The sequence below is a fragment of the Sorghum bicolor genome, chromosome 4 (assembly GCF_000003195.3).
Source record: "Sorghum bicolor cultivar BTx623 chromosome 4, Sorghum_bicolor_NCBIv3, whole genome shotgun sequence".
Lineage (NCBI taxonomy): Eukaryota > Viridiplantae > Streptophyta > Magnoliopsida > Poales > Poaceae > Sorghum > Sorghum bicolor.
The window spans coordinates 53681646-53696195 of NC_012873.2; the positions used below are offsets into that span (position 1 = coordinate 53681646).

General features: G+C 42.4%; 1 long non-coding RNA gene across 1 annotated transcript; it reads right to left on the reverse strand.

The window, feature by feature from the left end:
- Positions 810 to 6350, reverse strand: LOC8072594. Its single transcript, XR_002451758.1, has 2 exons — positions 6094 to 6350; positions 810 to 1213 (listed from the first exon to the last, which is right to left on the reverse strand). It is a non-coding gene; the product is annotated as an uncharacterized LOC8072594 (long non-coding RNA).

The window sequence follows — 14550 nt, forward strand, 5'->3', positions numbered from 1 at the left end:
GGCCCTCGCTATGCTGGGCCTTTTCAGGTGTTGGAGCGCATTGGCCAGGTGGCGTACCGTCTCCAGCTGCCCGACGGCGCCCGTATCCACAACGTCTTCCATGTCGGCCTCCTCAAGCAGCACCGCTGCGACCCTCCGGTCGTTCAGGGTGTCCTCCCGCCCTCCATGGATGGTCGGCTGCTTCCGGCTCCGGCCCGTGCTCTGCGTGCTGTGCAGCGCCGTGGTGAATGGCGCATATTGATCCAGTGGCAGGGTCTTCCGGCTGAGGATGCTACGTGGGAGCCTCTCGACGACTTTCGCGCCTCCTTTCCCGACTTCCAGCTCGAGGACGAGCTGTTTGCGCAGGCGGGAAGAGATGTTATGACCGGCATCTCATATAGGAGAAGATCTGCCCAGGGCTAGGCTGACGTTGGGAGGGGGGCTGCAAGCCCAGTTATCTTTATATCTATTATTAGGAATATTATTATTATTTAGGGGGTGATTTGTAAATTATTAGGAGAAGGCTATATATATATTTGTAAGACTCTATGAGATAATTAAGCAGAAACATATTATTGTTTCCGGCTTCCTGAAGGGAGCCGGGAGTTCTCTGCCCTAATTGCCTCTCTGCGCCCCCGCTCTCTTCCTCTCCCTCGACCACGGCGGTGGAGCGCCGCCGCCGAGCTTTCCGTCCAGGGCCACCACCCTCTCACCCATGGGCGGAGCCAAGGCCCGTCTAGCCTGGGCAGTTGGCCGGGCTCCCCTGCCGCAAATACGGTAAACCCAAGGAGCTAACTCAGGGAGTAAAGTGTGGTTAGCAAGTCAGCATGTGTACATAGCATAGAGGATAATTGGTTTGCCCAGGCTCTTTAAAACTGCTGGCTCCGCCACTGCTCTCACCCATACAACCTGCGCAGTGTGCCTGGTAGGATCCGTAATCCTATCATGTTCCATCAAACCATTTACCACTGCACTGCAACAACCAAAACTATCCAACTGGATGATACAACAACAAAACCAGTTACATAGTTGGGGACTAATTCCCCTCGATGCCCACTGCCTCCACTGGTCCTTTGCCTATCCAGTATTTGTAGGCAGCATAAACAGAGGATACAACCAGGATGCCGAGGATCATGTAGGTAACGATAGTAGCCACGCTGATCTGGCTAGGAGCCTTCTTCACTTTGCTTTGTGCCAGCAAGGCCTTTGGCTTAATCTTTGCCATCCTACGCTCCTGCTAATCCCAAGAAACAAAAAAAAAGGGCAGAATAGTGTGAGCAAAGTGTGCATAGGATCAAAAGAAAAAAAGGCTAGGAAGGATTTTTCTTGGACCTTCGTCAATCAAAAACATACTCCTATCAACAGTAAGTAGGTAATAGCTACAGGCATCATGTTGTCAAAAAAACATGTTATTAAGGTGATTGTTTCTTCAAAGCTAAGAATACCTGATTCATGGTGTAAAATACATAAGCAGAGTATGGTAGTCTGCAAATATTAAACAAGTATATAACAGAGGCAGCCCCAAGCCAATGCTAATACCGGAACACAAAATATTATTAGACTGGCAAAATAATGAGGATCAGAACTTCAGGATGCAAGCATGGTATGTGGCATGAAGTGGAAATGCTGGAAACTATTGCATCAGGACCAAATCTCCAGATGCTGGAAACTATTCACAAAGTACAATCTTGTCTGAAGCAAATAGCAATTCTGTGATTCAAAAGAGCAGATTAATGAATGCGATCAAGCAGAAAAGCTTAATATCATTATATTTGTTCATGGACTACAAAGTTCAGCAATTCATGTTCATATGCAAACTATAGGATGTATCATTTACAGTTGAAACTTGAAAGACTTGGTGGACAGGGAAATACAAGATATTCTCATGGAGTTTCAGAATTTTAGATTATGAAACCAGAAGCAATGAACCAGTGGCAAACCCACAGCCTGACCCTGAGCAGCCACCCGATCTCGGCGGCGAAGCACAAAGAGAAAATTTATTTGACACAATGGAGAACATTGTATTTTTCTTAAATATGTTTTTGCAAAATGAGAATAGCCTGGGCTTCTAAAAGTTTCTGGATCTGCCACTGCAATGAGCCTACTTGGAAACTCCATGGCACAACATAAGTTCAGGTAAGAGTTACTTGTCTTATCCATGGAATAAGGACAAGACTAATAAAGAATGACACAAATAAAAAGGTTCATGAGTTCATTTCTCCAACTTCGCATCCTGACTTAGCTTTGGCACTCCACTATCAATTTACTGGCTTTATACGCAGCAGCAGCAGCCAGCAGGGTAGTCAAACAAGTCATTACTTTGCTTCCATCTCCCTCTGAGAATCTCTTACTGTTTCTTAAAATATGGGCAAGGTGTGTTCATGTTTTGTTGCATTTATATGATTATCACTGAAATAGAAATTAACCATATGAATATGATTTAGGCATGTTTGAAATATTGACATGAGAAAAAAATATAGTATCATGGGAGTATATGATTACTGAACCAAAACAATGAACATACATGGAAAACTCCATGGCAGAACAAAAGTTCCAGGTCAATGTTGTATGACATGGCATAAGGGGCACTTCAATAGGGATAGACAAATAGAAAAAGGTTCATGAATCCATTTCTACAGCTTTGCAGCCTGACTTGACTTCTGCACACGCCTTTATCAATTTACTGGCTTGACAGGAAGCAGCAACTGGCTAATAAAACAAGTTACTCCTCTCTTTCACCCTCCAAGAATCTCTCTTAGACTCTTACTACTTATAAAAGTTAAAAATATGACCAGGACATGTTCATAATTTGCTTTATTGTTGGTTGGTAATCTGAAATCTGAACTAATATTGAAGTAAAGTAGGAAAATATACAGGAAATCAAAATGATTAAGAAAAGATAATTCAATAAGCAAACAGAAAGTTGAATAAATTTGAGCACTAGTATTTACAATAGTATTGTATTTTCTTTTGCTGTGTATATGAAAATGCTAGGTACACCGTACACCAAGCACAAGAAAAAACTAGTTTTTGTTTACATCATTAATAATGTCCTAAACTAGCGTAAATATTCACTTGCCACCTCAGAGTAGGCCTTTGTCATGGGCATAAAGAGGGGCGCCGTAGGGCGCAAGTGTCCTAGTTGGGCCTTAAGCCCATTAGTGTTAATTAGTGTCTCTCTTAGTTATTTGTCTATAGGAATAGTACCATATTGTCTAGGCACAAGAGGTGTTAGTCCTATGTACCTTTTATATTCAGCCCATGGGGCACAATGGAAAGGAAGCAATGAATTATGAAGAAACAATTCTAGTCTCCCTCATTCTCTTAAGCTCTTGGCAAAGCATAAGGCCTAGTTATCTCCCAAACATCCATCTATCATAACATCTGGTATCACGAGTCTGTCGATCCATCCACAGCTGCTGCCAATCCTCCACATCAAAAAAAAATCAATCCAGATCGCCGGCCGATCCATCTTCCACGGCCATCCACCACCACAGCCCCCAGCCGCCGCGCCTCCATCTCCATCATCCGCCGCCAACAGCAACTATCTCGTCGATCCCCTTTGTTTCCAAAAAAAAGAGATCAGCCGATCCTAGCAGCCAGCAGCAGCGTCACCTCAACCCTAAACACGCCGCCGCAGCTGCCCCACTACGCGCCGCCACCACCACAGCCCAATCCCCAACACCATCTCGCGCAGCCACAACCCCACTTCCAGCCGCTGAGCCAACTCTCCGATCCCGATCCATCTTCCACGGCCATCCACCACCACAGCCCCCAGCCGCCGCGCCTCCATCTTCACCCCTCGCCGCCGATCCAGCAGCTCGACCTCGACCCGTCGACGCCCGTACATGATGGAGTTCCCGCAGTTTGATGGAACCTCTGATCCGGAGGCCTTCATCAACCAGTGTGAGCTCTACTTCCGCCGGGAGTGCATCATGGTGGAAGAACGGGTATGGCTAGCTTCTCGCAATTTGAAAGCTGATGTCCGCGAGTGGTTCCGCCAAGTCACACAAGATGAATACCCGGCATGGCGTCGCTTCACAGAGCTCCTGCAGCGGCGCTTCAAACCAACTCTGCGCCCCAATCCGCTCCACCGGCTATCCCTTGGTGTCGACAACTGCCTGCGCAGCCTTGCGGAGATGACCGCACAGCTGGATTGCCTCCGGGTGCGTCTCGAGAAGGAGGACCGTGAACGCCGGGCAGCTGTACGCCTCCAGGCAGCAGCACGGGGACTCCTGGCACGTCGCCGAGCGCAGGCTCTTCGTGCCACAAAAGCATCGAAGGAGCAAGCAACGGTGCGCCTCCAGGCAGCAGTGCGCGGAATGCTTGTCCGTCGCATGGTGCGGCAGATACGCATGCTCCTCAGCTCGACGTTGTCGTACGTGTTCATCCACTCGGACTCGCCGATACGGCCTGCGGCTCCAATTGCAGTGGAGGTCTAAGTATGGGCGTTTCCAGTGCAGCGACCTCGCATCAGCATCCAGCATCAGGCATCAAAGGCTATCTCATTCATCCTTGTGCCTGCCGTGGTGCTAGACACTTTCAGCATAAGAGCCAGCTGCTTCACACTCCACTCTTCAGCCTACATGAAGCCAGCAGAGGCGCTCTTCCCATGGGATCCAGGTGGATATCCTTGTATTTTAGTCTTCAATAAAAAGGGGAAGCCGAGATGTAAAAGGCTTAACCCTATTTCGCGTCAGCTCTCCAGCTCGAGGACGAGCTGGGTCTCCAAGGGCGGGGGAGATGTCATGGGCATAAAGAGGGGCGCCGTAGGGCGCAAGTGTCCTTGTTATCATAGATGGATGTTTGGGAGATAACTAGGCCTTATGCTTTGCCAAGAGCTTAAGAGAATGAGGGAGACTAGAATTGTTTCTTCATAATTCATTGCTTCCTTTCCATTGTGCCCCATGGGCTGAATATAAAAGGTACATAGGACTAACACCTCTTGTGCCTAGACAATATGATACTATTCCTATAGACAAATAACTAAGAGAGACACTAATTAACACTAATGGGCTTAAGGCCCAACTAGGACACTTGCGCCCTACGGCGCCCCTCTTTATGCCCATGACAGCCTTGCCATCCTTTCTCCTCAATTGATGAAGAACTTTTTTTATCATTGGTGGTGCAGAGCTAGCTAGACTCTGAGTGGCCCCACCCAACAAGGATTAAATTCCCTAATCATTTTAGGTGTATGGACTCTCTGGAAACACAGGAATGACTAGTTTTTAATGAAGTTACACCAAGGCTCCAGAGCCCTATACCTTGCTGATGAGGAGTACCAGCTCTGGAGTACGGTAGGCGCTATGGGGCTGTTTTATCACAGCCCTAGCCTGGATAACTAGGTTGTAGGTCTGCTCGCCCCTTTTTCCATTTTTAAAGGTGTGTATGTAATCCCTTTATTTCTCTCTTAATGAAATATGGTCGCGAAAAAAAACATGTAATCCTTTTATCTGAGGGGGTGTGTGTGTGTTGGAACTCTGTTCTTCTAGTAATACAATGATACACAGCCTCTCCTAGGTGTTCAAGAAAAAAAGAACCTTACAAGCTGATATTGATCATACAAAAATTGGAGGGGACACTTCGATTCGACATATAGATCACCTGCTAACTTACTACAGAAGGTCTGTACCATAATTAAGAAAATCATAGTGCCTAGTGCCATTTAGTGAAGGACAACAAATGGGCTAAGATTACCTTGTTGTAGACTCATATAAATGACCCATCAAGCATGGATCTGTAGACTCATAAGGCATGGGATCCAACGAACACCCACGGTTTCTTTTTTAGTTTTTTTGGAAAAAGTTTCATATCCAGCAGGGACGGACCCAGTAAGGCTGTGTTCGATTACCTGGATTGGAACCAGGAACTATTCCAGCTTTTCAAAACTATACAAATTAGTGAACAATTTCCAACTGGAATCATTCCAGTGACTCAATCCAGAGCAACCGAACAAGCCTTAAAGGGCATGGGGGTACACAATAATTTTGCAAAGAAACTGAAGCTAGTAGGCATAACACATGAATACACTTGGAATTAGATCAGATCCAAATAGGTTTCGGGAACCCTGTTTCGCACAGCAGGAAGGGAACGAGGGAAGAGGAGCGCGCATACTTAGTGGTTGCTCGTCGCCGGCGAAGGGCTGTTGAAGGGACCGACGAAAGCGTGGGCACCTGGCCTAGGGCGGCGGCGACGGTCGCCAAGTTGTCCCCACGAGAGAGGGCGCGCTGGCGGGGGTTGAACCGGAGAAGGGAAAGCAGGGGGCAATACTGGAGAAAAAGTTGGGATTTTTCAAACTGAATTTTCGTGTCCAGATCTCTGTTTTCAAGCTGGCCTGAGTTTGACGGCTTTTTAGTTACTCTCCTCAGTTCCCTCCATTCCAGTGAGTTGTTGCGAAGGGGCCTGAGTTGTTTTGTTTTTTTTTCTAGATTTATTTATAGGTTTTTATATTATGTATATATCTAGATATAGTCCATGCTTGGTTAATCATCTCCGCAAAGGAATTTAAGAGAACAAGGTGAATTTTGACGTGTAAGTGATTTAATTCCACTTGGTGTTTGTTCGGTTTTGCGAGGATTGCAGGATTTAAGGGGATTGATGGTTGATCCTTTACAAGACAAAATCCTCCAAATCACCTCCAATATCCTTGAAGAGGAGATTAACCATACAAGTTTGTTTATTTGGCTGATAAGCCACGACAAAAAATATTGTTGGCTGATTTGTTGTGAGAGAAAAATACTGTTAAATGATTGACAAATTCAGCTGATAAGCTCAAGCGGCCAAGTTCCCTTAAACACTTCCATTACTTCTCCAATCTTCACTAGTGTCAAATCAACCAATTTTGAGTTCTCCAATCCAAATTTTGAGTACAGCGCATGGGAGAATTTTGTGGCCACGCGCGTGCAGCTGGCAGCGTGATTGATTCCTCCACCTGATCTTGTCTCTTGACCAGCGACGACGAGGAGGGAAGTGGCATGCATGTTTTTTTTTCCTTCTTTCTCGTCGTCCTGCACGACAATCGGCAGTAGCAAAAACCAAAAGGTGTTGTCTCAAGATGATAGAGTAGCCTATAAAGTTGGGCTTAATCTTCCAGCCAACAAGCCAAGTACAGTGTACCGAACCAAGTGTTTTACATTTGTTTTCTCAAAATATACGTAGTCCCACGCATGATTTAGTTAACGACGAGGATTGGCTCTCCCATCTTAAAAAAAATTGCAAAAAGATTCAATATTTGGAAAAGGGAAAGTGGTACAGGTCAACTTTGATCAATGCCAACCTGAGTAAGGGCCCGTTTGCCAGGGCTTCTCCAGCGACTTCAGGAGCTGTTTGGAGTTGTTTTTTGCCAAATAGGATAAAATAAAATGGCTCCATCAATAAAACCCCTAAAAATATGCTCTCACAGAGTTTTGGGGTGCGATGGAGCCAAAAATAGTGGCTTCTCCCAGCTCCACCTTATCCTAAGTGGTGTTCTGTGAGAGCACATTTTAAGAAAAGAGTTGTTTTGTCAAACGATTTACCAAAACGGCTCCAGCTCTACTGATAGAGCTGTTTATGGAATTGATGCCCCGAGAAACAACTTCACTAGTGAAGTAGAGCCATGCCAAACGAGGCCCGTCTACAACATTCCTTCTATCTTTTACACAAGTTGTGATTAATAATTTGGATAAAATCAAAAGTGTCTTTATGGGGTGGCACTAAATGGAGTAAGTGGCCATCTTGTGAAATGGACCAACATTTGCTAGAGTAAAAAGGCTGGGTATCAAGGATCTATGAAAGTTAAACGTAAGTCTATTATGTAAGTGGTTAGTTGTGCTGGTACCAAACTTCTATATTTTCCTTACACGGCTGTCAGTAGAAATGGAATCGCTTCTCTTAAAAAAAAAGGTAAACATAAGAAGGAGAGAAATTAAGAACAAGGTTTCTAAATAGCCATACATATAGTACGTCTTAGAACTTACTTAGATCTATTAACACTATAAAATTAGTAGCTACAAATCATACTATTGGATCCAAATATATCTGCTAATAAACCTGCTAATTATTAGTAAGGGACTACTAACTATTAGCTCTATTAGCAGGTTTAGAATTGCTAATAGCCGTAATAGCTGCTGATAGTGTAGGGATACCTTTAACTTGCTATCCATCCATTTATTAGCACGTGAATTTAAATGGATCCTACTAAAAGTATAGCTAGCTAAAAAATTAATAGCAGCTCCAACAATTAGCTTTTAAGTTAGCTCTAAGATTTTTCTCGTACTATTTTAATAAAAGAGATTAAGAGCTAGCTCTTGCACATATTTCAAGGTGATGTGAGAATGTCATGTAGGGTTATCCATGTTAAAAGCTATGTGCTAAAAGTTAGCACCATTGTGGGTGTCCTTAGCTATCCAATTTTTAGTGCTAATAGGTTCGAACAGGACCTTAATTAAGTTGGGAAAGCTAGTGGAAGGAAAAAAACAGAAGAGGATACCATGCCAATTCGCCAAAGCTAAACTAACATCATTATCATGATTAGGGAGGAACCTTATCTGGACACATATATACAAAAGATCAAAGAGGGCATCATTCGGTGGATTTCGAGAACGTTACTAAAAGATGATGTCAGGCACTCAAGCGCCGTGTCGTGGTGTACTTCGATTTGCCAAAACATTCGTGTGTTGGAGTGTGCTTAAACACCCAATGCAATGCAAATGCTAATTTAGGTTTTGTCTAACTCAACTAGAGCTTATTAAAAAAATTAACTCTCAACCATATCAAGTGTAGTTCATTAGGGGTGAATCTAGAGTAATTTTCTTGGTCCATTTATCCTGACCAAATTTGTAAATCCCTTATATTGATACACTTCTACAACTCCAAAGTTTAATTAACCTATGCCTGCGTGCATATACTAGGGAGTTGTTCGCTCCTTGTAATTTCAGTTTTGGATTATTTTGTGGAGTTTATTCTCTGTTGAGCCGCCGCTTGAGAAACCTTAGATGGTGATCCCATCAGATTTTTCATCTTGAAGATTATTTTCAGGATTCTTATGGATCTGCGTGGAATGCGTGATTAAACTGCTATGGATTAAGTGTCACTGCTACTCGAATTGCATCTAATCCAGTTTTTATAAGCCGAGAACTCCTTATTTTGTACTGCTACCTAGTTTTGGGAGTGGAAAGAGTTGAGTTTGAGGCCAAGTATTTGGGATTGCCAACTCCAAATGGCCGGGTTCGAAGAGGGCTATTCCAACCTCTCGAGGAGCGTTTCCACAAAAGAATGGTTGCATGGAAGGAAAAATATTTATCTGCAGCAGGAAAGGAGGTGTTGATCAAATCGGTGGCTCAGGCTTTGCCAGTTTATATTATGAGTGTTTTTAAACTTCCTCTAACCCTGTGTGGTGAACTCATGAAGCAGATTCGTGCTTTCTAGTGGCGAGGTGAAAAGGGTCGAAGGAAGGTGCAATGGATCCCATGGGAAAAATAGGTGCTGACGAAGGATTTGGGTGGTATGGGTTTTAAGGATCTTCGCCTGATGAACCAGGCGCTGCTTGCTCGACAGGCCTGGAGACTTGTGGCTTTTCATGATAGTCTCTGTGCAAGGGTGTTGAAAGCTAAATACTACCCCAACAGTAAACTATTAGACCGGGCTCCGACTGGTGATGCGTCACAGACATGGAGAGCTATTGAATATGGTTTGGAGCTGCTAAAATAGGGCGTCATTCACTGGATTGGTAATGGATTGAAACTGATTGGTCCTATGTGCTCTTGTCGGCCACTGGGTGCATCACCTCATCGATGACAGTGGAAACAGCTATTCAGAGGTATTTTTTCCCTTGTGATGTTGTTGAAATTTTTAAGATCAAGTTGCGTGTTCAAGAGACTCCAGATTTTGTGGCCTAGCATTATGAGAAGACGGGTTATTTCTCTGTTCGTAGTGCTAACAGGCTAGCTGTCCGGAATTTCTATGGGGTTGGTAATATTGGGAGTAGTTCCAGTGCTGGATGGAAGAAATTGTGGCAGGTAGATGTGCCATCCAAAGTCAGCATTTTTGCTATGAAGGTTGTTAACAATGGTTTGCCTACTCGTGTTAATAAGAAATACCGCCACCTTAAGCAGCAAGATGTATGTCAGATATGTGGGCAATATGCTGAAGATGTTTACCATGCCTTGGTGGCTTGTCCACATGCTTTGACCCTACGACAGGCTATGAGGGAGCACTGGGTGTTACCGTCAAAGCAGGTTTAGCCAAGGCTGATCCAGAATGGTTGATGATGCTGATTCACAATAATACTCGAGAGGTATTGGCAAATGTTTTCATGCTCTTTTGGCATACTTGGAGTATGCGAAATAAGGTGATCCATGAGGATATCTTTCCTTTTATTGCCAGCTCAGTCACCTTTCTAACCAGGTATATGACATCTCTGAATAATATCCGACAACAGCCTGATCACATGGATTCCAAAGGAAAATGTTGTGCAGAGTTTGTGGCTAGTAATACTCAGAGGCAAACAAATTCAGAGGAGGAAGTGTTGGGTGTTACCACCATAGGGTTCCTTCAAGATTAATGTTGATGCTACTTTTAATCAGTTGTCTGGTGATGCTATAGTGGGGATTGTGATCCGAGATTGACAGGGTCCTTAAAACTTACTGTCTGGCGCTTTTTATCTTATTGCAGGGATGCTGAGGAGGCCGAGGAGATAGGTTGAGATGGCCAGAAACTCCGATGATCTTGGAATCTGATTGTCAAATGGTGGTTGCCAAATTTCACAGCAAGGGTTGTGATCGTTCTGCCCTGTGGAATGTCTTCATGATGATGCATGACACCGATAGTCAGTTATGCAAATTAGAGGTTGTTAAGATTAGTAGGGATCAGAATAATTTGGCGCATGAGTTGGCACGTTTTGCTTCTAGGTCTAGGTGGTGTCAGTGTTTTTTTGCTTATTTTCTAGACTGGGTTGTGTCCCTCTCTTGTAAGGATGTTACTTAATTCTTAATAAAGTTTGTTCTTTCGCAAAAAAAAGGATTGGTTCGTTGATCAGATTTTAGGCCATACTACAGTATTGTGGCATCTTAATTAATTATTACCTAAGTACCCATTAATCTGATATGTCGTTGCTGTGAGGTTGCTGCTGCTGTCACTAGTTGAATATTTTAATCTAAACTCTGTTTAGAGGGAGATCACGAGTATATGTCCTATTTACGTGTTGAATTTGGCAATTGACGTATATTGTTGCTACCTGGTTCCTTTGGTGACTTGCTCTTGTCTGTGATTGGTCAGGCCAACGCTGATGCACTAAACACTGCCGATAGCAAATATATTTGTTACCTGCTGATTTCCTGAGCTGAGAGAAGAAATTATTTTCTGTTCGCTGATTGATAAATTGAAAGATTTCTAATATATTTGCATGTATCATGAAAGATTGATAAATTGAAAGATTTCTAATATATTTGCATGTATCATGAAAGATTGATAAACTAAAAGATTTCTAATATATTTGCATGTATCATGAAAGATTGATAAACTAAAAGATTTCTAATATATTTGCATGTATCATGAAAGATGGCAAAATTATTTTAGGTATAGTAGGCGTGTCTTCGTCATGTCATTTACAAACAGAATGATGTTCCAAATTGATTCGGCTTTAGTGGACTTCTCTAATTGAGAGATAAGATGATGAGCCAATTGCCCTATAGTTGTGTTGGTTGGAGCACATACAAGAACTCTAGGTTTCTTAGCTCGTCAGAAGGAAATACAGGATTACTGAAAAAACTGTGATTATCGGTGTCGGGTGGGCTCTAAACCAATCGTACGAACTAGAAGAGTGCTCAGTTGCTGAAATATAGCTTGCTATTATATTACACTGGATGAATTAAGTCCAAACTGGACAGTGGCAGCCTCAAAATTACTTGCTTTATTTTCTACATCAGGCTGCAACATATATTAAAAAAAAACACTATCAACGCAAAAAAAGCAAAACAATAGATAGAGAAAGAGAGAGATGCCAATACTACTTACATCATTATTACTTTTAGTCAATATGAAATTGATTATTCTAGACCTATCTTTGAAACCTCTCACCATTTGTTGCCAAATACATTCATCAATACTTAGATTAGCTAGGTGCATGATCTGGTACAACCTTTCCTGACTCATGCTGCACTCACGCGGCGATTCTGATACCAAGTCATCCATCCATACTATATAACAATCCTCAAATTCACACACATCCTAATCATTAACCCGCGTAACCACTAGGATGGTGCAAAAGGAACTGTTGTTGAGGATTTCATCTAGACTCTCATAATAGCATGAGATTGTGCTTGACAAATTCTTCCCCTTTGGTAGAGAAAGCTTGACACGGTATTCATTTGGCCAGCTTTGTTTGAGTGTATGGGGTGAAGCTACATATGTACTTGTGGGCGCATATGACCCCTCAAAATACATATTAAATAATAAAGTCTAAAATTTTCTTATATATGCACCTTCTATGGCCGAAGTCTATGCACTTACAAGAAAGCTGCACCCTCTTTAATTTACTCTCACTTTGCACCAACACAGGCATACATCAATATTTGGTTTTGAACAAAAGTTGATATGACACATACCATAGGTACAGGATCGCAAAAACATTATTCTTCCAACAAAAGTTATGTTTCTTTTATGTTTCTTTTACTCAACAGAGCCTCCGCCTCAGTAGTAGCTTTTATTGCTCTATTTCTCCTCCCCCTGCATATTATTTTTTTGTCTCAAGATGATTGTAGCCTCTGCAAGATACCATCACACATGTGAGATGTATGAATTTAGAATGCCATGGCATCCAAACCTAGTTGGTAAGGGAGGGGATGACTTAGAGCTACGCCCTAACCCTACTCAGCACATTCCCTATGTTCACGTAGTGGTAAGCGCTTCACTTGGGACGGGTCATTTTTTATTATATTTTCCCATAAATGGTAAAGTAACAAATATATGCCATGTTGAATAAAGAAATTTAGAACATTAAAAACTAGTTCCTCTGAACCATAAAAAGAGTATTCTTGCTTCCTAAGAAATCAACTATCTTTAACTTTGACCAAATCTATATAACAATATTATTACTTATGGTACACAATTATTATCATTGGATAGATCTTTCAATATATTTTCACAATAAACTTGATTTGGATTGTTAATATTTTCTACAAATCTAATTAAACTCAACAAAAATAACTAGTATAAATCCCATAGCGACTCTTTTTATGGAATGGAGGGAGCAGTAGACCGATAAATTCGTGCGTCCTGAGTAACACTAAAGAAATTCAGCACATTCAAAACAAGGAAACGGCACTGCATGTTCCAAGGGTTACAGTAAAATTGCAGCAACATACATTCTACGCATGTTCCATCAAACCATTTACCACTGCACTGCAACAACCAAAACTATCCAACTGGATGATACAACAACAAAACCAGTTACATAGTTGGGGATTAATTCCCCTCGATGCCCACTGCCTCCACTGGTCCTTTGCCTATCCAGTATTTGTAGGCAGCATAAACAGAGGATACAACCAGGATGCCGAGGATCATGTAGGTAACGATAGTAGCCACGCTGATTTGGCTAGGAGCCTTCTTCACTTTGCTTTGTGCCAGCAAGGCCTTTGGCTTAATCTTTGCCATGCTACGCTCCTGCCAATCCCAAGAAAAAAAAAAGGTAGAATAGTGTGAGCAAAGTGTGCATAGGATCAAAAGAAAAAGGTAGGAAGGATTTTTGTTGGACCTTCGTCAATCAAACAATACTCCTACCGAAACGCAAAATATTGTTAGAATGGCAAAATAATGGGGATCAGAAGTTCAGGATGCAAGCATGGTATGTGGCATGAAGTGGAAATGCTGGAAACTATTGCATCTGAACCAAATCTCCAAATGCTGGAAACTATTCACAAAGTACAATCTTGTCTGAAGCAAATAGCAATTCTGTGATTCAAAAGAGCAGATTAATGAATGCGATCAAGCAGAAAAGCTTAATATTATTATATTTGTTCATGGACTACAAAGTTCAGCAATTCATGTTCATATGCAAACTATAGGATGTATCATTTACAGTTGAAACTTGAAAGACTTGGTGGACAGGGAAAAACAAGATATTCTCATGGAGTTTTAGTATTTTAGATTATGAAACCAGAAACAATGAACCAGTGGCAAACCCACAGCCTGACCCTGAGCAGCCACCCGATCTCGGCGGCGAAGCACAAAGAGAAATTTTATTTGACACAATGGAGAACATTGTATTTTTCTTAAATATTTTTTGCAAAATGAGAATAGCCTGGGCTTCTAAAAGTTTCTGGATCTGCCACTGCAATGAGCCTACTTGGAAACTCCATGGCACAACATAAGTTCAGGTAAGAGTTACTTGTCTGATCCATGGAATAAGGACAAGACTAATAAAGAATGACACAAATAAAAAGGTTCATGAGTTCATTTCTCCAACTTCGCATCCTGACTTAGCTTTGGCACTCCTCTATCAATTTACTGGCTTTATACGCAGCAGCAGCAGCAGCCAGCAGGGTAGTCAAACAAGTCATTACTTTACTTCCTGAAGGAGAATATAATTGGTGG